At 41.1% G+C, this 26,018-nt stretch overlaps 1 protein-coding gene across 2 annotated transcripts in view; it reads left to right on the top strand.

The window, feature by feature from the left end:
• F13A1 (coagulation factor XIII A chain) overlaps positions 1–26,018 on the top strand; it is a 164,617-nt gene that overhangs the window by 19,139 nt on the left and 119,460 nt on the right. The gene's annotated exons all lie outside the window — the stretch shown is intronic.

The raw sequence follows: 26,018 nt of genomic DNA, 5'->3' as shown, positions 1-26,018 counted from the left end.
TTTCAGAGGTAAGCTGTATTCCAGTATGTGTAACCTATAATAGATGTTATTACATTTGAGGATTTCGTATTTCCAAATTTCCTGCAGAAACAAGGAAAGAAAAATAACAATATTCCACATTTACTCTTTGGCATATGAGAAATCAGACACATTTGTAAATGGCCTTAAAAGACCAATGATAGAAGATTTATCCCGTTAGCTCTTTTGCGAACCCCATGTCATTCAGGGGGTGCCATGACCGCCCAAGTTCTCAGGACATTGGTAGGACCAGGACTGAAGAAAAAGAGCATGTGGGACATTCATGGGACTCAGAGATTTTTCTCTCGAAATGCAGTATTTGTGGGGAACCTGGGTCGCTCCGTTGGTTAAGCATCTGACTCTTGATCTCAGCTCAGGTCTTGATATCGGGGTCGTGAGAAAGAAAGAAAGAGAGAGAGAGAAAGAAAGAAGGAAAGGAAAGGAAGGAAGGAAGGAAGGCAACATTTGTTTCAATAGGATTGAATAAAGCCATGAAAATTGGATTTTGAAAGTCATTGCGGTAATGAGAAGAGACAAGAGTATTAAATGTGCAGTAGTAATGGAATGAGGCACAAAGTCTTTTTTTTTTAAGATTTTTTATTTTTTTATTTGATAGAGAGAGATGACAAGCAGGCAGAGAGGCAGGCAGAGAGAGAGAGGAGGAAGCAGGCTCCCTGCTGAGCAGAGAGCCCGATGTGGGGCTCCATCCCAGGACCCCGGGATCATGACCTGAGCCGAAGGCAGCGGCTTAACCCACTGAGCCACCCAAGTGCCCCACACAAAGTCTTACGCATACATGCAGGTGTACCTCCGTTTCAGGAAACCTAGAAAGTAGAAGGAGTGATTTAAAAAAAAAACAAAAAACAAAAAACAGGAAAAGAATGCTTTGTAAAGAATAAAAACACATAATCTCTTCAAATATTTCTCTTGAAGTGTTTGCACCACGATTAGATTTCTCAGCAAAGATCAATTTATGCACTAATTTAAAGAATATAGCTACTGCATAGAGCAAGCTATCGCTATATTAAAACACGGGACATTGAGGAGGGTATGTGCTTCGGTGAGTGCTGTGACGTGTGTAAACCTGGCAATTCACAGACCTGTACCCCTGGGGCTAATAATACATTATATATTAATAAAAAAATAAAAAAAATATTAAAAAACACAGGAAAAAGGTCACCTTACACTTACTTGTTTGCAGTTTGCATTCAGTTCTTTATTATGTTCCTTTCTCTTTCCCTGTGACTTTATGTCAGATGAACAGGGACATGCTAAGTGCTGGAGTTTCCTTTGTTACTATCTTCAGAACCACAGCATTTATTTATAAGCGATCCTGCCTTTATTTTTTAATTTTTTTAAAAGACGTTATTTATTTATTTATTTGCTTGAGAGAGATAGCGAGAGGGAGAGAGAGGGAGCACAAGGGGCCTGAGGGGCAGAAGGAGACGCAGACTCTCTGCTGAGCAGGGAGCCCAATGTGGAGCTCCATCTGGAGCCTCAGGATCATGACCTGAGCCAAAGGCAGATGCTTAACTGACTGAGCCACCCAGGAGCCTGGTGATCCTGCCTTTAAATCAAGGTTTTTTTCTTTCTTTCTTTTTAAACACTTAAGAAGATAGACTTTCTCAAATGGTCCCAGATTTATCCGTTGATTCCTGGGTCCTCTGATTAGAGAAGATGAACAGGAGAGCTAATGCATTTCCTTGGCCAAGACTCCCTGCACGTGAGCTACAGATGGTCCCCACGCTTTGATAACTGCATTCATTAGTTGCTGGCAGAACATAACCATCTTTGTGCGTTAGGTGGGACATATTAATGAACTTGAGGAGGTGGGCATGGCTGAAAAATGTGCCTGATCCTCTATGGGGCCTTTTCTGTCTTTCTACCTCTGAGCCTGAAGCCATGAAAAATCATGGAAGGAATCTGGAACAGTGTTCATTATAGGTTTTGGAACCTGGAGCAGCAACTGTGAAAACAGGAATTTTGTGGTGTTACTTTGTTCTACTTTGACATGGGCCCCCTACTTACCTGGGGAGAGTCATTCTGAGGAGAGACATATGAGCTAGATTCCTTACCAACAATCCCCCTCAAAGCAGACCTACCCAGTGAGCCCTCCAAGCAAATGACAGGATTCGTGAGCAAGTTCCTTGCTCCTTGGGCCCAACCACAGGAACCCAACATGTGCAGGACAGCACCTCAAAGATTTTTTTGCCATTTTCTCAGTCCTGCCATGGCTTCCATGGGCCCAGGCTTCATATTTCTGGTTATAGTGGAAATCAGAGGGGAGGAATGTCATCCTCAAAGCCATCAGGGCAAAAAAAGCTTTTCTGGAAGCTTCTTACTTGCCACCATTATCTATAAGAGAAGCTATAAAATTATTTCATTTTTCCAGTCCCTTGAGAGGAGAGCGGCAGGGGCACTAGTAGCAGAAGCTTGTAGACACCCAGTGGCGTGTGCTAGAAGTCCCTTCCAGCTTGGCCGTCCTGTGAGTCTGAAAGCACAGCCCTTACTGATGGCACACTGAGGTCATTCATCCTGGACCCGGCCATTTACAGGATGATATCAATTGCACATATTCTGCATTCTTAACCACATAAAATATTGGATTATCCTCAAAACTTCAATATTTCTATTTCACTCATTTCTTGAAATGAGTTTCTTGAAAGCCAGCTGGGATGTCAGACTCTGATGTGTTTTAAGAATAAGAGTGACATTAACAATTCTCAGTTGGGGGTTCAAGATTGGAGAGAGAGAGTTAGAGCCTGGATTAGGGCAGCTGTTGTAACAATGGAGAAGACGGATGGGATTTGAGGAACATTTAGATGGCAAAATCCACAGGTCTGTGTGAGCAGAGGGGAGGAAAGAGTCAGGTAGCTTCCCAGGCTGCGGAGTTGTATGCCTATGATAACAGAGGCTGGCAACTCCAAATGAGACAAAGAATGCAGGGAAATTGGGGAAGAAAAGATGAGTGTGGGAAGTGGTAATGAAGATACTGGCTCTCACTGATAACTCACTCACCAGCACTGGGTACTGTGCAGAGGTTCTGTGTATGTCCCATTTAACCATAGTCCCATACACCTCTGGGTATGGGACTATGGTTATCTCCATTTTTCAGATGAGATGAGGATTGGAGTGGTATGAGTAATGTACCTGGAGTCACATCTGAAGAGTGCTGGGGTTCCCACTCGAACCCTGACATTCTCTCCTAATCACAATGCACACTACCTCCACCAGGCAAATAGTGGAGTCATAAATGTGATTTGGTTTGTGCCCTTCAGAGTTTGAAGTACTTGAAGGACTTCCAGATAAACATGTCCAATAGACAGCCTTTGAAGTTTAGGGAATCAGTTTCGATTTCATACATCGTAGATGGGTAAAATTATTCAGAAAAAGTCAATCAGATAAGAAGCAGACCGAGGTTCAAATCTTGAGAGCAAACAGCTTTTAAGGAATCAGTTCAGGAGCTGGAGCCCCTGGAGGAGACAAAGACCACATGATTGGATAAACAAGGAAAATCAGGGAATGCAGGGTCACTAAAGCCAAGAGAGCTGGGTGTTTAAAGTAGAAAGGGTGACCAGCTTTATCAAATACAACAAGGAGAGGCAGTGATGTAAGAACTTCCCACTGGACTCAGCTGTCATGGGGACACTGGTTACTCAGGGACAAACCAAACTTTAATGGTTTGAAGGTAAATGAGATATGAAAAGTGGACGTGGCAAATGTGGACTAATCTTTTTGGAAGAGAAGAATAGACAATTTGAATAGTAACTTGGGAAGAATGTAGATAGAGAAGGTGGTGTCTTGGTTTGGGTGTTTGTTTTAGGATTGAAGGTAGTTTAATGTGTATGGAGGCCTGGGTAACAGAGCCAGTAGATGAAGAATCCTGAAGATTCAGAAGAATCCCTGGGTGGCTGAGGCAGAATGCTGGAGGAGGTGAAGAGGCATGGATAAAGGATTGTCCAGGAAGAAGAATCCCTGTCCTCTGAAGGTGTTGGGAAAGACGCAAGAAAGAATGTGTATGTGTTAGGTGGAGGGATAGAAACTGATCATCAGGCCTGATGACCTCAAGTATCTCAAAGATGTTGGAGGTGAGCAGGTACAGCAGGAACTGAGGAGAGCCAAGACCATTTCTTGTATCTGAGAGCATAACCAAGACATTTAAGATTTTTGTTCCCCTACAGATTTTTGGTTCAGAAAGTCCAGATAAAATCATTATCTGTGAATTTCATGGACAGAGCACAATTTGTCTGCTGAGAGATTTCTTGCCCCAAATCATGAAGCTGGTAAGATGTAGAGAAATATTTCTTAGCCACTGTTCTCTCCACTATTTCATGCTGTGTTTTAATAAAAATAGGTTACCCATTCCATCATTTTGAAGAAGCATTTATATGGGATATCATTTCAGATTTTTCCTTCTGTGTGTTTCTGCATTGACGATAAGTGTGTTCATTTTTAAGCCTCTGTGAAGTGATGAATAATGGCATCTAAGAAAGTAGGACAGTGTTTCCCAGAGTGTGTTCTCTATGAACACGTGTCATGTGAAAGACTCCTTAAAAAAAAAAAAAAAAAAGTTCCGTGGTCAAATGCATTTAGGTCATGCTGTGTTTTGTGGCTTTTCTTGGAGAATCCCAACACACCTTAGTATATTAAAGGCTCTGAGGAGGCACAGGGTCAAAAAGTGAATCTTCTTTAGCCTCATGTGTCTCAAAATTGTTTCACTACAAACATTACTCTACCATGTTTTTATTTTCATTACGCTCTTTAGTAAAACATACAACTCACTCTAGGAGATGCTGAACTACTGTTACAGATTACCTTAATTCTGCAGAATACTGTAGTCTGTGTATTAAGGTAACTTAATATATTATCTGGGTATTTTTTTTCTTCTTTAGTACTTTAGCTTTTGTGCCAACATTAAAATAACTCTATAGGGGCGCCTGGGTGGCTCAGTGGGCTAAGCCACTGCCCTTGGCTCAGGTCATGATCTCAGGGTCCTGGGATCGAGTCCTGCATCAGGCTCTCTGCTTAGCAGAGAGCCTGCTTTCCTCTCTCTCTCTCTCTCTCTGCCTGCCTCTCTGCCTACTTGTGATCTCTGTTAAATAGATAAATAAAATCTTTAAAAATAAATAAATAAAATGAAATAACTCTATAAATTTGGCACTTATACTCAGTAATTTTCTTTTCATAAAGGATTACTTTACTTTGTTTTTACATTTATATATTATTTGCCAGATTTTTGTTTGGCTTCTGTAATCATAAATTTGATTTACTTTCCTTTCGAACGTGTTTATTAGATACTCACTGAATACCTTTCATGTGCAAAGCACTGAATTGGGATTAGAGTATTAATATATGTTCATCCTCTGATCTTAAAGAGTCTGGAGGGGATGGCCTGCACACTAGAAACTGAACTGAATGCAAATCTCTTGGGCACAGTGCTTGGGAAGCACACTGGGAGAGAGATTGACTGTGTGACTAGTTAGAAGAGTCCCCCTGGAAGAGTTGGATCTCATTACATTCCCAATGTAATGGGAAAACATATGTCCTAGAAAAAAAAATGTAAAGTTTAGTGAAGAAAGAAAACTTGGAAACATATTGATGGCGTCATACACCTTGATTCAAAATTTATATATTATTCTATAAGCAACCAGAAGCCTCTATGGAAGAGTTTTTAAAAGGAGTATATTAAAAATGTCTAAGTGTTTGCTTTTTAGCTTACTGTGGCAGAGCATGAAAGATAAATTGGAAGGCTGAGATTGCTGTCAGGGACATCAGTAACAGACTTAGGGAGGGGAAGGAATCTTATTAATAGATGACAGGGTAAATGTGCAATACATCATTCTATATGATATTTCCCTCTTTTTAAAAAATATTTACCTTTATAACAAGAAGTAGTGATTTTGTGGCTTGTTTGTTTTTTGGGGTTTTTACATGGTCAAATAAGACTCACCTGTAATAAAATAATGCGCTATGGTCTGAGGAAAAGGTATATGCCTCCGTGACTGACCCTTTTCTGTGCATGTGGACATTTCAGGGATGACAGCTCCTCTGGTAAAGGGTCCAGGAAGCAATACAGTGGTTGGAGTGGTTGGGGAGGGTTTGGAACCGGCAGACCCAGTGAGAGTCTCTGTTCCACCACTCAGAGCAACAACAGAATCACAGATCCCCCGAGTTACATTTCCTCACCTGAAAATATTTACTTCTAACAGCTATTTATGGATTAAAGGAGATAATATATAGGAAAGTACCTTCTTGCCTTCTTATTCTGGAAACAATACTGGGAAGCAGGAAGGATAGGAATAAGCCTCACTGAAAATCTGGAGACCAGAGTGCGTAGGGATTAAGTGACTGACCCAGGGCTGTGCAGGGAAGGGGAAGTCCCCTGTCCCCAACTTCCTCTTAGATGATCAGAATCTTAGCCCAGTGGTCTGTCCACATTGGTCCTATAAAAGAAGGCCAGGAGCACCCAGGTGGCTCATTTAAGCATCCAACTCTTGATTTCATGATCTCAGGGTCGTGAGATCCAGCCCCTCATAGGGCTCCGCGATGGGCTTGGAGTCGGCTTAAGATTCTGTCTCTTCCTCACCTTCTGCCCAACCAACCCCACTCATGCTATTTCTCTCTCTCTCAATCTCTCTCTTAAATAAATAAATAAAATTTTTAAAAGAAGGCAGACACACTGTGAAGATTATAATCAAATAATAAAATTAATCCTCTTACATTTTTTGGTAGATTAATCCATTTATACTCTTCTAAGCTTCTTATTTGTCTCCCTGTGAATGGAGATTTGCTGAGGCCCTGGTTTAGCCTGACTCTAGATATGACTGACTCCTAAGCTTTCTATGAAATCAATTTCTCTGCTATTATATATTGCCCTAGTAATGCCCCCACCTACCCTGGGTTTGAAGAGAGAGCAGTGAGAGAGAAGATGGAAGGGTGAGCCCTCAAAATGTCTGCAGTCAGGACCATTGGCACTGAGTGAGGTCCTCTGAGGAAGGACTATTACTAAGTAAGAATGTGCTGTCAAAAAGGCAAATAGGAGGCCATTCCTCCCTCTTTTCTCTCCTGTTAGCCAAGCAAAGATAATGACCATTGAACCTCCAAACAAAAATATCCAGTATTTACAACATCCATGCTGACAGCTTAATTAATCAAATAGGAACACTGACAACTCACAGGCCAAGTTCTGCTGGGAATTATTTGCCTACAGTTCTAGCTGAAGTGACAGAAGCTGTTTTGTCTCAAAGTAGGAGGACTCGACATCCATATTTTAGTGCAAGAGACCGGTGAGGAGTCCCCTCGTCCCTGCCTTGTGACCCACATCCCATCCTGCAGAGCTGGAGCTTCTAAGTGTAGCCTAGGATTTTGAGGGTAATAGAGTCCCCCGTGTGTTTTATAACATCAAGTGTGCTGTGTGACACACTCATAAGAGACAGTGGAGCTTGGAGTGAGAATCCTGCATAGATACCTGACTTCCTCCTCCTTCTCCCTCTTTTTTCTTCCCCTAATTTGCCATTGCCCTCGCTGCCCTCTCTTTTTGTCTTCATGCCGTGTTTTGCATTGACCTCTTTCACCTGTGAGAATTCACAACCTTGACTAATTAGCACCCACATAATTGAAACTGTACATGACCAGAAACCTCTGGTCTGAATTCAGGGCTTATTCAGCATGGGCAGCGCCTGGGCTCTTCCACGTAAATTCTCAGACATTCTTGCAGTATGTGAAGTTAAAAAAGGAGAGGGAAAACATTTAATGAAAATTAATGTGTCCAGTCAGATGCCTTGCTCTTAAGTCTCCAATCTGTGAAGAGAGAGAGAGTGTCCAAACGGAATGAAAACCCACTGAAGAATGGATAAAAATGGACTAATTACTCATAATCTATGCCATCTCATTACTCTGTGAGTGTGTTTCATGGACTGACGAGGGACTGACTGGGAAGCTCTTGGAACTCCTTAGTGATAGTTGCTTGCTAATAAGATGACCCAATTACCAGGCTTATTTTGAATATCGCAACTAAATAGGAAAGCTAAATCCTTACAGTATTCCTTAAGGCAGTATAACCTTCATAAAGCATTACTATAGCAGCATCCAGAGCCAGACAGCTGTGGGATGACCACAGGTGAGCTATAAATAGCAGCACCTCTCCCTTTCTATCCTTTTCACCTTTTATTTCTTCTCAGCATCTCAGCCTTGTAATGTTTTCCATCCTTTTCATGTCATTTCTCTTACTCTTCATCTCTGTCTCTTTCCGTTTGTCTCTTGCTCTCACTCTTGTTCTCTCTCTTGTGCACACATACACATAGTCTTATGGGTGGATATTTTGGTATTTACCCATTAGGGGAGTAATAAGGGTTATCCTGAGGAGCTGGGTACAGCAATTTGTGTGTGAGCCTTCAGGAAGCGCAGTGGGATGCTCTGAATGACTGGCTTATCTCTGGCTAAAGTGAGCTTAACCACCTAGAGGCTCTTTGGCTGCACTGTTGAAGGCTCTTTGTGGGGTCTTGATGTGGCTTCTTTTATTTCCCTATTTCCTCTCCATTTCTGTTTAAGTGTCTTTATAATATCTCATGTCATACTAGTTCAGTGAATTTCTGATGCAGAAACCTCCACTGTGTCTGGCACTGTGTGAGATACCATGGAAGATTTAAGACACCATCCCTGTCCTTAAAGAGCTTACTGTGGTTGGGGTGAGAATTCCACAATTAATTATTTGGTTTGGGCACCACTGGTTCTTGAGGGTCCCAGAGTTTCATGGAGTTTGCTGTGCTATGGAGACCCATTCTGACAAGCCCATTAGGGATGCACTTACCTATGGAGTCAGCCTCTGGTTATTGTTTGCTTAGTGAATGTTTTCACTAACTAGAATTCAGAGTTTTTCCACTGGGTCTTCTGCAGGGGTTTTTAGAGGTGAGCTGTGACATCTGGATTCTCCACACAGCAGAATCATTATCGCCACTAAACAATCCACTTCATCATGTCAGATTAAAACACGAGCCCTGAAAAACTATCTTTTGTCAAAGATCAGAATCTCATTAACATGATCGAATGCAATTAAGTCACCATTAGCTTTCAAGAGCAGTTTAAAAGGGGCTCAGTAAATGGTGGAGGTCTCTGTGCACATGAAGGCTCAAGAGACTTGGGTGATATCCGCATCCCTTTACTTTACCACCCAATATGCCTGTAGGGGGAGGAGAGAGAGTGATATCTACAATCCATATTTTCCTAATAATCTAAAGATGATCAAATTCTCATACTTCAAACTGAGAAACCAAGTACACTTTAAAAATAAAGGCTTCCAGAAAGGAATGTGTAGAATGATAATAAAATGGATTATAGTAAAAATAGATTTTCAACCTCATTCATTCATTCATGCATACTTTATGTTCACCATCATATGATTACCACTGCTGAATCTATAGTCAGGTAGAGAGGCTGCTGCCTATATGATGCCATGAAAGGCATTCTAGCAACAGGATGTTGAATTTCTCCATTGTAGTTACTCGTTCAAATTAATGCATAATATCTGAAGCTCCCTTAGAAAAATGAAAATACTCTGTAAGGATGGATAATATTATCCATCTGACCTGTTTGCAAATTTGTACAAATAGGCTCTGCAGAATAACTGCTGACACTCTGCGGAGAGCAATGTCCTGAGGAAACAAGATATTCTGACAGTAAATATTGAGAAAAAAGATGAAAAGCTTTGGAAGTCAGGTATGAAGAGATGCAGGAGAATAGGGTACCATAAGTTGAAAATGTGTGGAATGAAAGAGATGGAGGGTTGAGATTATATTCAAGGCAGAAACCAACCAGGAGCTGAAGGAGGAAGAGGGGAGCCCAGGAGTGCTGCCCACCAAGCAGTTAGGATTGGCTGCTCTGAAAATCATGCCTCTCTAAATGTTTTACTCTGTGTACTTGCTCATTGTTAAATGTGAAGCATTTCAAAGCTTGATGCTTTTCGTAGAATCACAGAATCATAAATATCTGGGCACTGGAAAGTAGCATAGCCATCACTTTGCCCAACTAACTGTTTTATGGGTCTGGAAACTACCCATGACCAATAAAGTCTTCAAATGCTTTCTTGCACGAGTTCAACCCAGGGCCTGGTAGAGCAAAGTGGATCACAGCTAGAGTGGCCCTATAAAACATCCTCCAAGCCAAGACACTTTTGAGAGGGGATGAGTGACTAAATAGATGAGAGACTAAGAAAATAGGCATCATCTGGGGCTGTCCTTGGCAAACCTTGGATATATGATTGCTAAATCAGAGCTGAGGCAAGAGGAAACTACTAGAAAATCAGAGGTATATAGAGAGGAAAAGAGAACAGTCTCATAATGTTAAAAAAAAGTGGAATGAGTGTCCAAACAGGGCACAGAAAAACCATTTCAGATGGGGAAGATGTGATGAGCCAAGAGCATTTGACTGAATGTGGTGCCATGTTAACATGGCTTTGGAAGTGCAGACTTGGGATGGTGAGTTTCTCCAGCATGGTGAGGTCAAGCAGGGACATCCATTCAAGATGAGGCAGAGCAAAGGAAAGGAGACCCAGCAACCGGAAGTGAACATATAGGCACAGAGCTGGAAGCATGCCCCAGTGAGCTATCTGAGACATAGTGTGGGCTCCTTTGCACTTCCTCACTACAGGAGCAAAGAGACCTGAGCTACTGATGAAGCTGAGGCAGAAGGCAGCCACTTTTGCCACCCAGAAGATGAGAGCTAAACCTCTCTCTAGATCTCTTTTGGAGCTGTGCAAGATATTACCACAGTTCTCTATAACCCCTCAGGGTTCTGGGAGGCCTTAGCTGCCTTGAGTTCTCTGGATGTTTAATCAGATCACCTGGGAGAGTCCTAGGACTGGACAGGGAGAGTAACAGAGACTTGGAACAAATAGGGGAATAAACAGGCCAAAGTCCGTGAGTGTGGTTCAGTAAGTGTGGAACCCTCAGTCAGGTCTGCCATCATTCTCTCTGTGTGTGGTCTAGCTATAGGAGGAAGTTACAGTTACAATCTACCTTTTGCATGTGAGGAAACAGAGGCAGTGGTCTTGAAAATGTATTGGGCAGTTCAGAAATCTTTATGTTGGCACTACCTTTGCACTTGCCTTCCTTGGCAGCACTTGGTCACCAAACATCTCGACACTATACCCCATGAAATTAGCCTTTGGCAACATTCTAAAGGGACTGGTCCCAGCTAACAGCTAATGGCAAGATTCTATAAACCCATTCTTGTTAAAATTCAAATATTCAACTATCACCTCCATATTTATTTTTCATGGAAATAATTTAAATGAATACATTGCCGTAGTTGAGTTCCATTCATTGCATACAATTTGGAGATGGGGATGGGTTCCTATCTTTATTTCCCATTCAGTGAACCCTGTATCCTCCAAAGATCTCTCCAGATCCCAACTTCAGCATTAGGTCAGAAATGCTAGGACCAGCCAATATTCAGAATCTGAATTCTACTGATTCCTCTTCGAGGGAAGAGACTACCTATGAGAAACTTGGTTAAGGTATAGTCCTGGCAGGACAGCCCTAAGGCAGGCCCTGAGTGAGGCAGAGGCGATAGAGAAGAGAGATGAGACATTACTATTGGCTGAATTTTTTTTCTCTTGCCCATCCACCAAACTCCTATATTGAAGCCCTAACCCCCAGCGGGATGGTCTTTGTTGCTGGAGCCTTTGCGAGATAATTAAGATTAGATGAGGTCATGAAGTTGGGGCCTGATGATGGGATTTATATCCTTTTAAGAAGAAGACAGATCAGAGCCATGTCTCCCCACACCATGTGAAGTGTGATTTATATGACACCGTAAACCTGGCCTTCTGGGAGCTCCATCATCCCTATTTCATTAATTTACTAAGTAACCATCCCCGTATTGATTTCTTCAAACTTGGACTCTGTTTGCATATTATGCAACAGGCTGAGCCCTTCATTGACAGTTTGTTCCTCATCACCCAGTTTTGTATTCTCCTAGAGCTGATGCTTCTTGAGGGGAAAGACTGTATTTTGCCTGTTGTTAAAAATAGGCTATTGCCTAGTGCAGGGCAGTCAAGAGGGTATCCCTTTGGCACATACTTTTGCTGCCATCTGCAAGGTAAGAAGTGGGTTCTCACCAGGAACCAAATTTGCCTGTGTCTTGATCTTGGACTTTCCAGCTTCCAGAACAGTGAGAAATGAATGTCTGTTGTTTAAGCCAGCGGGTCTGGTATTTTGGTACAGCAGTCCCAGCAGGCTGAGATAGACACCATAGAATGAGAATCCTTGGGGACTGATCCTTCTTGCCATCCAGGGGCTAATGGAGTGTGTGCATCCCTGTGTGCTGTGGTAATGACCCAGAGAGAAATACACGTGCAGGAAATTTTTTGGGAAAGCACCTTCTCAGCACGATGCTATCAACTCTTCCATTAAAGTTGTTATGCTTTCCATTTGGACTTATAAGAATGAATGCTTGTTCAAGTCCTGTTTCCTTGACTGAGAAAACACAAAGGCAATATATCTTTCTGTTTCCATCCCCTAACTGGCTCCCAAAAAGAGAAGCCATGTTTGATGCCCAGCATCTCAAAGTTGGTTTTGTTCACCGGAAAATTAGTGCACAGTATAGACAAGAGCCCTTAGTATTTGAAGCAATTAATTCCACAGAAAGAGACAAAAACAAACTTTCTATGACTAAAATGATGGACATGAAGTAGTGGAGACAGCTAGTTTGGCATTTTCCATCAAACAACTTTTTTATTTGTGCAACATATTTCTAAGTGATAGAAAGTGACACACTGTCTCCATTACACTTCATTTCCGTCATTTCATTTTTTTCTAACTTTCATATTTGTGAAACAAATTGCTTTAAACATGTCAAAGACACTTGAGTGGAGTGTTAGCCAAATTTTAAAAATAAAGATGATTCATAAAGACAGCATTTGTGTTTATAACCACCGAGATAAAATTTCAAGAAAAAAAAACCACAGTCCTGATTATTTAGGGCACAACTATAAGGTAATCATCTTCAGAAGTTAGAAAGAAATCTCTTTTTGCTCTCTGCTTCACTTCCCCTAGATTTATATGACACCGTAAACCTGGCCTTCTGGGTGCTCCATCATCCCTATTTCGTTGATTACTAAGTAACCGTCCCCATATTGATTTCTTCAGACTTGGACTCTGTTTGCATTATTATGCAACAGGCTGAGCCCTTCATTGACAGTTTGCTCCTCATCACCCAGTTTTGTATTCTCCTGGAGCTGATGCTTCTTGAGGGGAAAGGCTGTATTTTGCCTGTTGTTAAAAATAGGCTATTGCCTAGGGCGGGGCAATCAAGAGGGTATCCCTTCGGTGCATACTTTTGAAGAATTGATATTGGAGTTCCAAAGAGAGAAAGATCCACGAGTATTGCTCTCTTTAGAAAAATTGGAAGACCTACATCACTGATGATATTAAAAAAAAAAGAAAGAAAGAAAGAAGAAGAACATGGATAATTGTACAAATAACAGGTATATATGTTGTTCTGTTGCAAAAATAAAAGTTAAGACTTTATTTATTTGAGAGCGAGCGAGCATGTGTACTAGTAGGAGATGGGGCAGAGGGAGAGGGAGAAGCAGACTTTGCACTGAGCCTGGGGTTTAATTCCACGACCGGGAGATAAAGAAGTCAGACACTTTACCAAATGAGCCATCCAGGCCCCCCATGAAAGTCTTTTCTTTTTTTAATTTTGTAACAAACTACACTAACAAGTGTACAAATTAACAAGAATAGTACAAAATGGGGTGTCTGAGTGGCTCAGTCGTTAAGCCTCTGCCTTTGGCTCAGTCCTGGGATCAAGCCCCACATTGGGCTCCCTGCTCAGCAGGAAGCCTGCTTCTCCCTCTCCCACTCCTCCCGCTTGTGTTTTTCTCTCACTGTGTCTTTCTCTCTCTCTCTGTCAAATAAATAAATAATAAATATCTTTTAAAAAAGAATAGTACAAAACACTTTTTTTTTTTCAGAACCAATCTGTTGTCCCATGTCTTTACATTCTCCTATATAACCCTCAAAATCAGGAAATTAACATAGTGCAGTTATGATCATCTCATCTTCAGACTCCATTTGAGTGTCATTACTTACTTGTCTTGACTTTCATTACTTGACACCTTTGAAGCACACAAAAGCAGTCAGTTTTGTAGAATGCCTCTCAGTTTGGGTTTCTCCAATGTTTCCTCGTGATTGCAATCTGGTTATGCATCTCTGGCAGTAATACACAAAAGTGGTTGGCATTCTTTTCAGTGAATCCTATCTGGTTGCACATAATTTTTTACAGACCCCATTACTGATGATGTTGACTCTGATCTCTTAAGGAAAGCAGTGTTACAGGTTGGTGTTTTAGTCTATTCGGGCTGCTCTACAGAGTGCCGTAGACAGGGTGGCTTATAAACAATAGACATTTACTTCTCGCAGTGCTGGAGGGCTGAAAAGTCCAAAAAGCAAGGTGCCAATAGATTTAGTGTTTGATGAGAACCTACTTCCTGGTTCATAGACAGATATCTTCTTGCTGTGTCCTGACATGGTGGAAAGGGTAAGGGAGCTCTCCAGGATATCTCTTACAGGGGCACAATTTCCATTCATGAGGGCTCCATCCTTGTAGACTGGTTGTCTTCCCAAGGACCCCCCTCCACATACCATCTTATTGAGGGTTAGATTTCAACATAGAGTTTGGGGGATGGGGATATCAGCATTCAGTATATAACAGTTGGGTTCCACTGGAAGTAAACTTTGAAATTAGTAGGAAAGAAGTTGAATACAGAATGCTCTTGGGAATACTTGGGCAGAGGGAAAGGACGAGCCTTGAGCAGTCCTAACAAAGGCCATACCTGATCTCATGGAGAGTTTTGGAGCTAGAACAGGTCTTCAGAGGCAGTTTTCTTCAGCTTAGGCAATTCCACCAATGAGAGCTGACCCACCAAGAACCATTTTCTGGCATCACTCCCAGCAACTCCAGGCAGTACATCTCAGAACCCAACCCAGTGATGTCTGTCAGGGGTCCCTACTGCAAAGTTATTTTTTCCCCCTCCTTTGTAGTTAATAAGTATTTTATAAGAAAGTACCTTGAGACTCTGAATTTATTTCATTCATCATCAAAACTTTTACTGATAGAATGATTGATGCCTGTATGAATTCATGATTTCCTCTTTTAATTAAACAGGTTACTATCATTAATTAATTTGATGTTCAAATTATCCTAGATTTTGCCAGTTGGAAGATCCTCCAACTGGCTTCCATGTCCTTCCTTCCTTATTTTCTGGCACAACAGGATGTTTCAGGCTCATTCTTGTGTTTTCCCTGTCCCAGTCCTAAAATCAACCATTTCTCTGAGGAGTCCTGCTTCCTTTTAATAAAAAAGTAATATTTAGAAGTCATGATCTGAATCCTGTGTGGGCTCACTGCTATTTTACCACCTGTCAGTATTTCCCAATTGAATGTAGGTTTATCTCACTCACTGTTTTTGCTTCTATGAAATATCTGTGATGATCCTGACCCCTGACTCCTGACCTTCATAACATTTCTCATCCTTGAGGTTTCTTCTAATTTATACCCAAAAAGACTTGAATGAGTATGGTATATAGGACAGATAATAATATCACTCATAAACTGATACTTCATGAAACTTCACAACATGACAACTGTGTGCTTTGTGTTTGTGTTAGCTTCTATGACTGCTGTAACAAATGATTATAATCTTAGGGGCTTAAAACAATACAAATGTATTATTTTGACATTAAGCATAATGATAATGACTGATCAAGGTGTAATGATACTTTAGCCAAGATCTTTATACCCAATCTTTTCCCTCAGGGAGGAATCAGTGAAATTCATATCCAGGCCTGGGGTCTGGAAAGGTCTTGGAAGGATACAGTGTCCACTGAATGGGAGGTGAAAACAGGAGCCCATCCCTCTCTCCAAGTTGTGTGCCATGACAATTTATTCATTTTAAAATATTAGGGAACTAATTCCATAAAGAGTGAATTTGGAGATGATAGGAAGTGTAACTAGTCTTATCAGATATTAAAATTTTATCAAAAGTGGATTTATTAGACTCTTGGTATTTACTATTAGCTGAGACCAGTTCCCTTAGAATGAGTAGCCAAATGGCTGTTTTTATTAGGTATAGTGTGGAGTTGTTTGGTCTTCAGGAGCTGTTGGGGAGGCAAGCCCAGAGGAAGTCCTAAAGTGAGGATTCTTTGGCTCCTCAGCAGTATGAAACTTCAGAGCATATGCCCTGAGTTTGGGGTTAAACTTTGGAGTTCAAGAGTAGTGACAGATGTTTTTGACAAAATTCCCTCATAGTGCCAATTTCCAAAGGACGGGACTTGGATGTCACTCAAAGGGGGCCAACTTGCACACCTTTAATCCACAAATAAAGAGAAACTTGAAAGTTACCTTTATTTTAAAAATTTTAGGCAAATCAGTGGGCAACAGGTTGCCAGAGAAAATGAGAGACTGGAATATCTTGGGCCTTGGGGAGACGTGAAGAACAATAGCCTTCTTCCACAGGCATCTCTAAGCAGGGCTTCACTGGTCCAACCTACGATATGGTTCCTTTACATCCTTGTGTTTAAAAAAGGTCTTCTTCATGGTCACTTATGTAGTTGATTATGTCATTGTCGTGAAAATCAGGCTAGAGTACAGTTCTTTTTATTATGCCCCTAAATGTAAGCAGTGATTAGCTCATGATGCAACTATGAACATCTATAATAAGCAAATGAACACCCACACTTAAAGGTACATAGGATGTAATAAAATGCAACGCTTGTCATTCTTTGTGCCCATCTCTCAAGTTCTACTTTTTGTTGTTATGTCTTTAGTAAAGTTGTTCCTGCCTCCACCATTGATTCACTGCTCTAGATCTGTTAGCGTCATGTGGCATTAGACTTCCGACTGGAATTACAATCTAAACTTGGTGTTTGAGTATAAACTTACTGAGTACAAGAAATATATCATCTACCTCTCATATACTACCTTTGTCAATTCCAGGTAAAGTGATAGGACTTTGCTTATAGTCAGCAATTTATAAATATCTGTTTACATAAATGTTTATTGAGTATGTATTGTTGATATCCACCTGCAGACTAACACCAAATGGACTGCATCTCGTTGCCTAGAATATTTCTATGCTGATTTTTGCTCTGTCAGCAGTTGGTTTGATTTCTGGCAATGCAAACTCATTTAACACTTGCTTTTATGAATTGCATTCATATATTTGCATTCCAAAGACAGACAAATATTTTTGTTAGATTACAATGATTTGTCCTTATTCCCATCCGCAATGGCATTAAATTATTAACAAGAATTGAATGTTCTAGTGACAATTTCATCAGAGGATGGCTTTGCTTGGAAGATATTCAGCTAAACTTTTGATCCTATCCTTGTTGGCTAATGACACTGTTTTTGAAGCCAGTTGCTATTATTTTAGCTAAATGAGTCTTTTTCATAGGACCCACAAGCCTAAGTCTGCTTACATGATGGATACAGCTCAAACAAATGGAGTTTTGGCTCCATACAATTACCATTTGCTGGGGAAATTCAGTTCTTGTAGTAGGGAATTTTTGTGGCATGCTCCCTGAGGCTGATTGCGAAGATAAAGGAGGTAGGCATCAAAGCTGCTAGCCATCATACCTCCAGTCAGTGATCCCCACTTTTAATACAAGTGTATTTTTCTGCCCTCTCCAAACCTGGCTTGGGTTTCCAAAGCCCACGTTGAGGGTGGCAGAACCCCAGGAAAAGGTGGAATCATCCTTTATCCCTCCCTTGAAAGTGTTGCTAACAGTTGGAGTGAAAAGGGGGAAATAAAGCCCAAAACCCTGACATGCATTTTGGTTTATAATCATGAAATACATCAAAGTACAATAAACTAGTCATTGTGGCATCAACATTTTAGCTCTCTCCTTGACATTGTTGAAATCTGGAGGATTTAAACTTCAATGAATTGGTAAAACAATAGACCCTCATTTAAATTCATGCTAGGGAAGGACTAAAACTTGCTCTAGAAACAATTATGATGTAGACAAACTTTGTACTCCAAATAGCCACATTTTTGTACCATCTTCCATGAGCAAGTTTCCCCATGTTTAATGTCCACTTGTCTTCCAGCTGTGAAACAAGCTTTAAGGAAAGTTATGGTAATCAGGTTTCATATCACAGAATAATGAATGTAAGCAAACTTCCCAGAGATATAAACATTTTAGCACTATCTCTGATTTGTTCTCCATTGGGAGGATTTTTATTATTGAAAGGCAAAGTGGGAGTATTTTAGGATGTCAAGAGGTCTTCCTAATCTTCTAGATTGTTCTCCTATAGTCTTCACACAGCAGCCAATGTGATTTTTAGGAATAGCTCAAGACAAACAATGTGTTTTTTCTAGTGATTTCTTTTCTCTCTCAGAATAAATTCCAAAGTCCTGACAACAACCTACAAAGCCTTACTTGATGCCCTGACTGTCCCTTACCTCATCTCCTATTGCTCTTTCCAATATTCCTTCTGCTCTAAGGCACAGCAGTCTCTTCAAGCATACTAAGTATCACCTTCCTCAGGACCTTTGCACTTACTGCAGTGCTCTTCTCCAGATGTTGGCATGGCTTATTTCTTCTCTTCTTTTACATCTCTGCTCAAATGCCACCTTACCAGAGAGCCCTACCTAGTCTCTCTCTCCAAATCAGCACCCTAACCCCATTATTTTCTGTACCCTTAAGCTGCTTTATTTATTTTCATGGCATTTACTTCCATTGGTATGTATATATTTATTTTTCTATTGTCTGTTTCTCCCAACTAAACTATATGCTCCATGATCCTATCTGTGTTGATGTCACTATATTCTCAGTACCTAGAGCAGTGCCTGGCATTTTTTTATGTTTTTAAAATAGTTTATTTATTTATTTGAGAGAAAGAGAGAACACAGGCAGGCAGAGGGGCAGAAAGGCAGAGGGAGAGGGAGAAGCGGGCTCCCTGGAGCTGGATGCGGGACTCCATCCCAGGACACTGGGATCATGACCTGAGCCGAAGACAGATGCTTTACTGACTGAGCTACCTAGGTTCTTGCAGTGCCTGGCATTTAAATGGTGCTTGGTAAATATCTGTTGAATAAATCTTTAGACCATACCACATCAGGAGCCACCTTCTTCTCTCCCCACGTGTCATGCTCAGAAATAAAAATAAAATAGGTTTAATGAGTTTTATTTTCTGTTGTGACAATCAGACACCATATTATAATGAGAATTATAATATGTTCAGCTCATGCCATGCCCTTCACACATATTATTATTTAAACTTCATCCTTTGTAAGGCTAGTTTACAAATGAAAAATGGACTGGGAAGCTGATTAGCTTTCCCAGTTATAAGTGCTAGACCAAACAGGCCTGGGTTCAAATTACATAAGTTCTCTGAGCCCCAGTTTTCCCAGATATTACATGGTCATAACTGTTAGAGCTGATAGAGAGTATTAGTACTATTTGACACACTACATGGTCAGGGTTCAGAGGTTACAACAGAAATTTCTCTAGGTTATATAAGCAATGGAAGTGTAGTCAAAGGAATCAGTTACACTGCTGAGAGAACAACCAAGAATCCAGAGTGAATGAAGCAGCTCAAGAATTAGTAACAACAGAAAATTGCTACCACACTGGGAGTTGGAGGCACATTGTAGAGGAGGAGGGCTTACCAGAACCCAGAAGTAATCCCCAAGGGCTGGAGCTATGGCAGGGACTATCCAGTTCCCAGTGGGAGTTGAGAGCCTTGAAGGAGTTTCAGCGTCTCCAGAAGCAGAGAGAGAAGGGAAGACAGACCCTGGCATGTACCCCATCTGCCTCCAAAGGCTCTCATGGATCAAACCTACCTAGAAGCCAGAGAACAAAGGAGCGTGGAATAAGATTTTCTGTAGGACCAGGATGACGGTTCTACGGGGTATAGGCTTTGGGTGTGAGAACAAACAACCAGGAGGCCAACAAGCACACTAAGCACAAACAGTAGTTGGTTTTCCCAAGTTGACAACCTGGAACTCAAATACAGATTCTCTGACTTCTATTCCTCCCGTTCCTTAGGAATTGGATCAGCAATATGAACAAATCTACAGTGTAGTGTTATGTTCTATAACCAACTTTATCTAAGTCATAGAGATTTTATGTTCATGATTTTTTTTTAAACTAAAAATATTCTGTCTTCTCTCAAATGAGGCAACACATTCCTGTGGTTAAGGGGATTTCCAGAAAACTAGTTTCATTGAGTAAAGCTCCATGGCAGTTAACCACATCAGACCTGACTTCTGGAGCAGACCCCTTAGAAAGCAGCATGCTCAACAAAGCTTGCAACTTAATCATGATTCTTAGGACTTAAGAGGGTGATGTTTTACTTGTGACTGTATACATAACAACTAAAATGGCGCCTGGAACCAGTAGGCACTCAAAAGCTCATGGGTGAAGAATGAACATAACCTAGGGTTAGTTTGGTTCCACCCCTGTCACTCAGAACCAGCATCTCCCACCTAACCAAGCCTCTATTGCTTCTACCCTAACTGTTCACTTATCCTCCCTTTTAGGTCATTATCTGGAGCCAGTCATTTTCATTCTGAGGATACTGTCATGTCTCACCTGAATACTTATTAGCCCTCTGCCTGGTTTTACTCCATGGCTGTCCCCTCCAAGCCATTCTCCAATCCCACCATCAAAGTCGTCTTTCCAAAGTCCAAATCTCATGAGGCCACTTAAAGCTTCTCAATGGCTCCTGCCCTATCTCCAGCCCCTCCTGAGACATAGCCCAATACCTTTGCATAGCCTCAAATGTCCCTTTGGTTCTTACTCTGCCCAAGCCACCTGCTTCTACTACCACAGGGGTTTCATCTTTCCTGTATGCCCCACACTTTCCTTATTCCCTCTGCTGGGAAGGCTTCTCCCCACATTGTCCATCTTTAAAATTATATCCCAAAGCTACCTTCTCTGAGGAATCCTCTCTGCCATGCCTGTACCTCATGGCTAATAACCCCAGCTACAGCCTGGTGTACTGTAGGCACATTTATGATGAGTATCAAATTGTTGCAGGGGCTCTACAGTCTTAATTCATAGATGAAGAAATTCTTATATCTCAATGCCATTGAGGTTATTTCTGATTTTTTCCTCAAGTCCTTTTCCTCCTCTCTATGTTGTTGGAAGCACCTTACGCCAGGCTCTGGTCTCATGTACAGATTATTACCTTGCTTGGCCATGGAAGGTGTGTACTTCTTAATGTTGATGGTGCATCAAGAGGTAGCTTTATTATTATTACTATTATTATTATTTTTAGTCACCCAAAGAGCCTAACACAGTGCTGGTTATTTCACAAAATTTCATCTTACTCTGAAACAGATTTTAAAAGACATAGGATGGGGCACTGGGTGGCTCAGAGGGTTAAGCCTCTGCCTTCGGCTCAGGTCATGGTCTCAGGGTCCTGGGATTGAGCCCCGCATTGGGCTCTCTGCTCAGCAGGGAACCTGCTTCCCCCTCTCTCTCCCTGCCTCTCTGCCTACTTGTGATCTCTCTGTGTCAAATAAATAAATAAAATATTTTAAAAAAATAAAAGACATAGAAAAGATTGAAAGAAAAGTGAAATAAAATTAAGATAGAAAAGATGCTTAAGGAAAGTCTATCTTCAATTTACCAAATATTTTTTGAGCACCTACTGTGTTCCAACCATCTTGCATGCCACTGGGTATGCAATGTTAAACACAAATCACTCTCTGTCCTCAACAAGCTTCCCTTTCCTTCCTCAGTTTGCTGGATCCACAGAAGACACATTGCCAGGAAGCTTTCTTCCCTTAAGAAACATCTGAAAATATACGTCTAAACTCTCCCACTGGCAAAACACGAAACAGGGCAAATTCCTGAGGTCCTCGATGAAATGATTTGCTTTTGACCATTGGCGTTTCTCTCCTCTTCGTTGTTACCACCCAAGATTCCTACGCCTTTCATTTAATTGTTTCTTTTTTGATGGTGGTATTTCGTTTTTGTAGTTGGTAACCTGATGTTTCTGAAGGTAATGCAGGGACTTATCACATCCTGGTTGCTGTGCACTTGTGTTCGATCTCAAGGCTGTTAAAACCAGGTTTCCTTCCCTATACAAGTCTACATACTCCTTTTTCCAGCTCTGCCACATGCACCATGTTGCCACAACAACACTCTCAGGGCCCGTTTGGAAATTGATTGATTATTTTGAGCGTGAAAGATGCGTCTCGGGAAAAACAAATGAATCAAATAGAAAAATGAATTAACATCATGAAATTTACCTTCCCAGCTGGAGACATGATATATTCATGTGTTCCCTAGAGAGGATCCTCTTTTAAGAACTCACTATTAAAGAAAGTCTGCAATTAGGTGGAGTCAGAGCTCAACTTAAAACATATTTATATGTGAATGGAAAACACCCCTTTGAAGGAAAAGGTTTCGAACTAGAAATTTTCATTTCTTATGAAAGATGCTTGGAATTGACAACTGGCTTCTACAGGCATCTCGTTCCAGATCTTCTAAAGTCTCTGTGATACTCTTTTTTTTTTTTTCAGCATAACAGTATTCATTGTTTTTGTTACCACACCCAGTGCTCCATGCAATCCCTGCCCTCTATAATACCCACCACCTGGTTCCCCCAAGCCCCCACCCCTCCCGCCCCTTCAAAACCCTCAGATTGTTTTTCAGAGTCCATAGTCTCTCATGGGTCACCTCCCCTTCCAATTTCCCGCAACTCCCTTCTCCCCTCTAACTCCCCTTGTCCTCCATGCTATTTGTTATGCTCCACAAATAAGTGAAACCATATGATAATTGACTCTCTCTGCTTGACTTATTTCACTCAGCATAATCTCTGTGATACTCTGAATCGGACTTGACATCTTCAAAAAGCACGATTCAGTCCCATTGACATTTATGGTGCACCTGTTTGGTGCATGGCATTCTGACAGCATTCTATGGGGCTATAAAGACAAGTAAGATAATATCTTTGTTTCGTTTAATAAGAAAAATAGAGATGTAAGTGAATAAGAAAGAACAGTTTTGTTTGGGCTTTTCGGGTGATTGTTACTAAGTCTAGCATAGATGGAGCACAACTTTGGTCACTTCACTTGTAGGTGATGTTGCCAAGATGAGAGAAGTGGAGGTGTTCTGAGGTATAAACTTCTTCATTTCAGAGCACCAAGGCAAAGTGACTGGCAGACATGTCTTCTTCAGTTACGGGTACCTACTCCTCCTCCTTGCTGAGTATGATCTTCTGGGTTTTAGGTATGAGCAAAATGAAGTAAAAAAAATTCTATTTAGCAACAATATTCGACCATACTGACCATACTATATGCTGGTTGGTGCTCTTTTTGGACTATCTGGGAACCTAATTAGCACAAGGACATTATGTTTACTTTTTCCTTTTTTTGACATTGTGTTTTCAATAAAAAAAAAAAAATCCAGGCAATCAACTCACTAAGAATGAATTTTTAAAATACAACATGTTCCTCTGTAGAGTTTTGCCTAGGCAGCACTTTGCATGAAGAGGGTTCTCTGGTCTGTGCAATGAATCATTGAGAGCTAATTTTCCCCAGGGACACAGAGGGAGAATATGACCTGGAGGTGGATTTCTCTTTTCTGTCATGTGAATGAGACAAAAATGTTAAGCCATGTAAAAAGCTCAGCCTCAACAAGCCAGTATTAGTAAAAAATAAAATCTTAAGGAACTAAATATGTTCACCCACTTCCTCCCGGGATGGGGATGTTAAGGTAGGTGCAGCTCTCTGTATTTATCCATGTATGTGTAAGGAGAGGATGAGGTTAAAGAAGACACAAGCGTGTTCGAATGTAGGCATAGGGTCCAAGTGAATTTTACCTTACAAACAGTTTTTCCATGGCCTCAAAACTAATTTACAAATGAAAACAAGCACTTAAACTAAGAGCATGTGTTAATTTCTAGATCAGGTGGGAAGATGGCACCAATTTTAGATAAGTGTGAAAGAATGCAATCGGTAATTATATTTTTTTCACGATTGGTAGTCCAATTTCAAAGACTACATTATTAAAAACAAAGTAAGAATCCTTTCTGAGACAAGATATTTTCTGCTTCTGTTTTTCTTGCTCAGATTTTTTAACACAAAAGTCACACAATTTGCGGGGGGAGCAATTATCAGGCATTCCACACTTTCAGCAAATATGTGTATGGTGATCACCACCTGTGTAAGGCTGAGGTTCACATCCAGATTTAGCCAAGGATAGTTGATGGGCAGTCGTAGATGTTGATGGATGGGTGTTCCAGAGTGCAGCCTGCTCGTGGTCTCTTATACATGCTACCTCCTGGGGGTGAGAAGGGCTATTTAACGAAATGAAATACTACTCTGTCATAACTCCCTCACTCACAACTCAATCATAGAAAATTCTTCCCCAGAGCTGTCATTGAAATCATTACATTCAGAATTAAACATGGTGTACAGAGCAGCCGACAAGACCCTGCGGTACTATTGACATGTCAGGTCTCCCATTAATAATCAGCTTTTCCATACAGTGAATATGAAAACATCTGTGAATTTGGGTTCTTGCGCCTGCCTTTGGAATGAATGTACTGACTGCCTGTTCCTGATTTGTTTCCACACGCTGGTCTGCTGCAGTGTGTCCTGTGCATATCAGCTGTCCTGCTTCCCCTTCTTCCCTTCTCCCTTCAGTCACTGACAGAGCTTTAGAGCCCTTCCCACCTCAAATCCATCGTAGCCCCAACTCCTCTTTGCAACCTCCCCCTGCAGGTTTTCTTTCTTACTACTGGTTATTAAGCCCTTGCATCCATGCTTCTGTCTCTTGTCCCTCCTATCCACCAAGGCATATCCCCACACTGTTCTTTGGACTCCTAACCCTTCAGATGTTCCAGCCTTATTCTTCTCTATTCTTCATCTTTATTTTTAGATAAACAGTTTATTTTAGAGTACTTTCAGTTTAGGGGCACCTGGGTGGCTCTGTCGGTGGAGCATCCAACTCTTGACTTTGGCTCACGTCGTTAACCACAGGGTCATGAGATGGAGCCCCATGTTGGGCTCTGTGCTCAGCAAGAGTCTTCTTGAGATTCTCTCTCTCTCTCTCTCTCTCTGTTCCTCGCCCTGCTCATATTCTCCTTCTCTAAAAAAAAAAAAAATGTTTTTCGGTTTAAAGAAAAATTATAAGGATAGTACAGGATAGTACAGAGAGTTTTTATCAGCCCTGCATCTAAGGGTGCTTGGGTGGCATAGCCGGTTAAGCATTGGACTCTTGGTTTCTGCTCATGTCATGATCTCTGTGTTCTGGGACGGAGCCCAGCGTTTGGCTCTATACTCAGCAGGGTGTCTCCTTGAGGGTTCTCTCTTTCTCTTCCTCTGTCCCTCCCCCGACTTATGTGTGCACACATGTTCTCTAAAATAAATAAAGAAATTTTGAAAAATAAAGAAATAAACCCTGCATCTAGTTTGCCCCAGTATTAACGTTATATACTAATATGGTATATTTGTCATAATTAATTAACAAAGTAGATACATTATTATTATTATTATTATTTTGTAGTGCCTTCAGTATCCTCCCCTTAGCTCCATGTAAGCAACATGATCCAGAGAAAGGAGAACGGGTGTCACAGTACAGAGAACTTGGTCCAAGGCCTGTCTCTAACCTCTGCCTAGTTATATAGATGCCCTTCATGGGACAACCTCAAGGGGCCTCAGTTTCCCATCTGCAAAAATTCCTTCGCAGGAAAAGACCCCAGAAATAAGCCTTTATTCCTGTCACTTTATTTCCGTCTCTAGCTATAGGAGCTGCCTTGGCAATTCTAAATACCTTATACAGTAATTAAATTGAACATTTTATTTATGTCTAGTGAAATTCATAAAAAAAAATTACAACCTCTTCCTATGTCTTCAACACCATCTAATACTGTGAGGAATTTAACTAGGAGGTGTTAAAGAAACCAAATGCTGACCTAATAGTAGTTCAGATGCTTGTTATTAGTTTAGTGACATATTTCTCTTTAGAAGAGAAA

The sequence above is a fragment of the Mustela erminea genome, chromosome 4, assembly GCF_009829155.1.
Source record: "Mustela erminea isolate mMusErm1 chromosome 4, mMusErm1.Pri, whole genome shotgun sequence".
NCBI lineage: Eukaryota > Metazoa > Chordata > Mammalia > Carnivora > Mustelidae > Mustela > Mustela erminea.
This window is presented reverse-complemented; position numbering and strand designations above follow the sequence as displayed.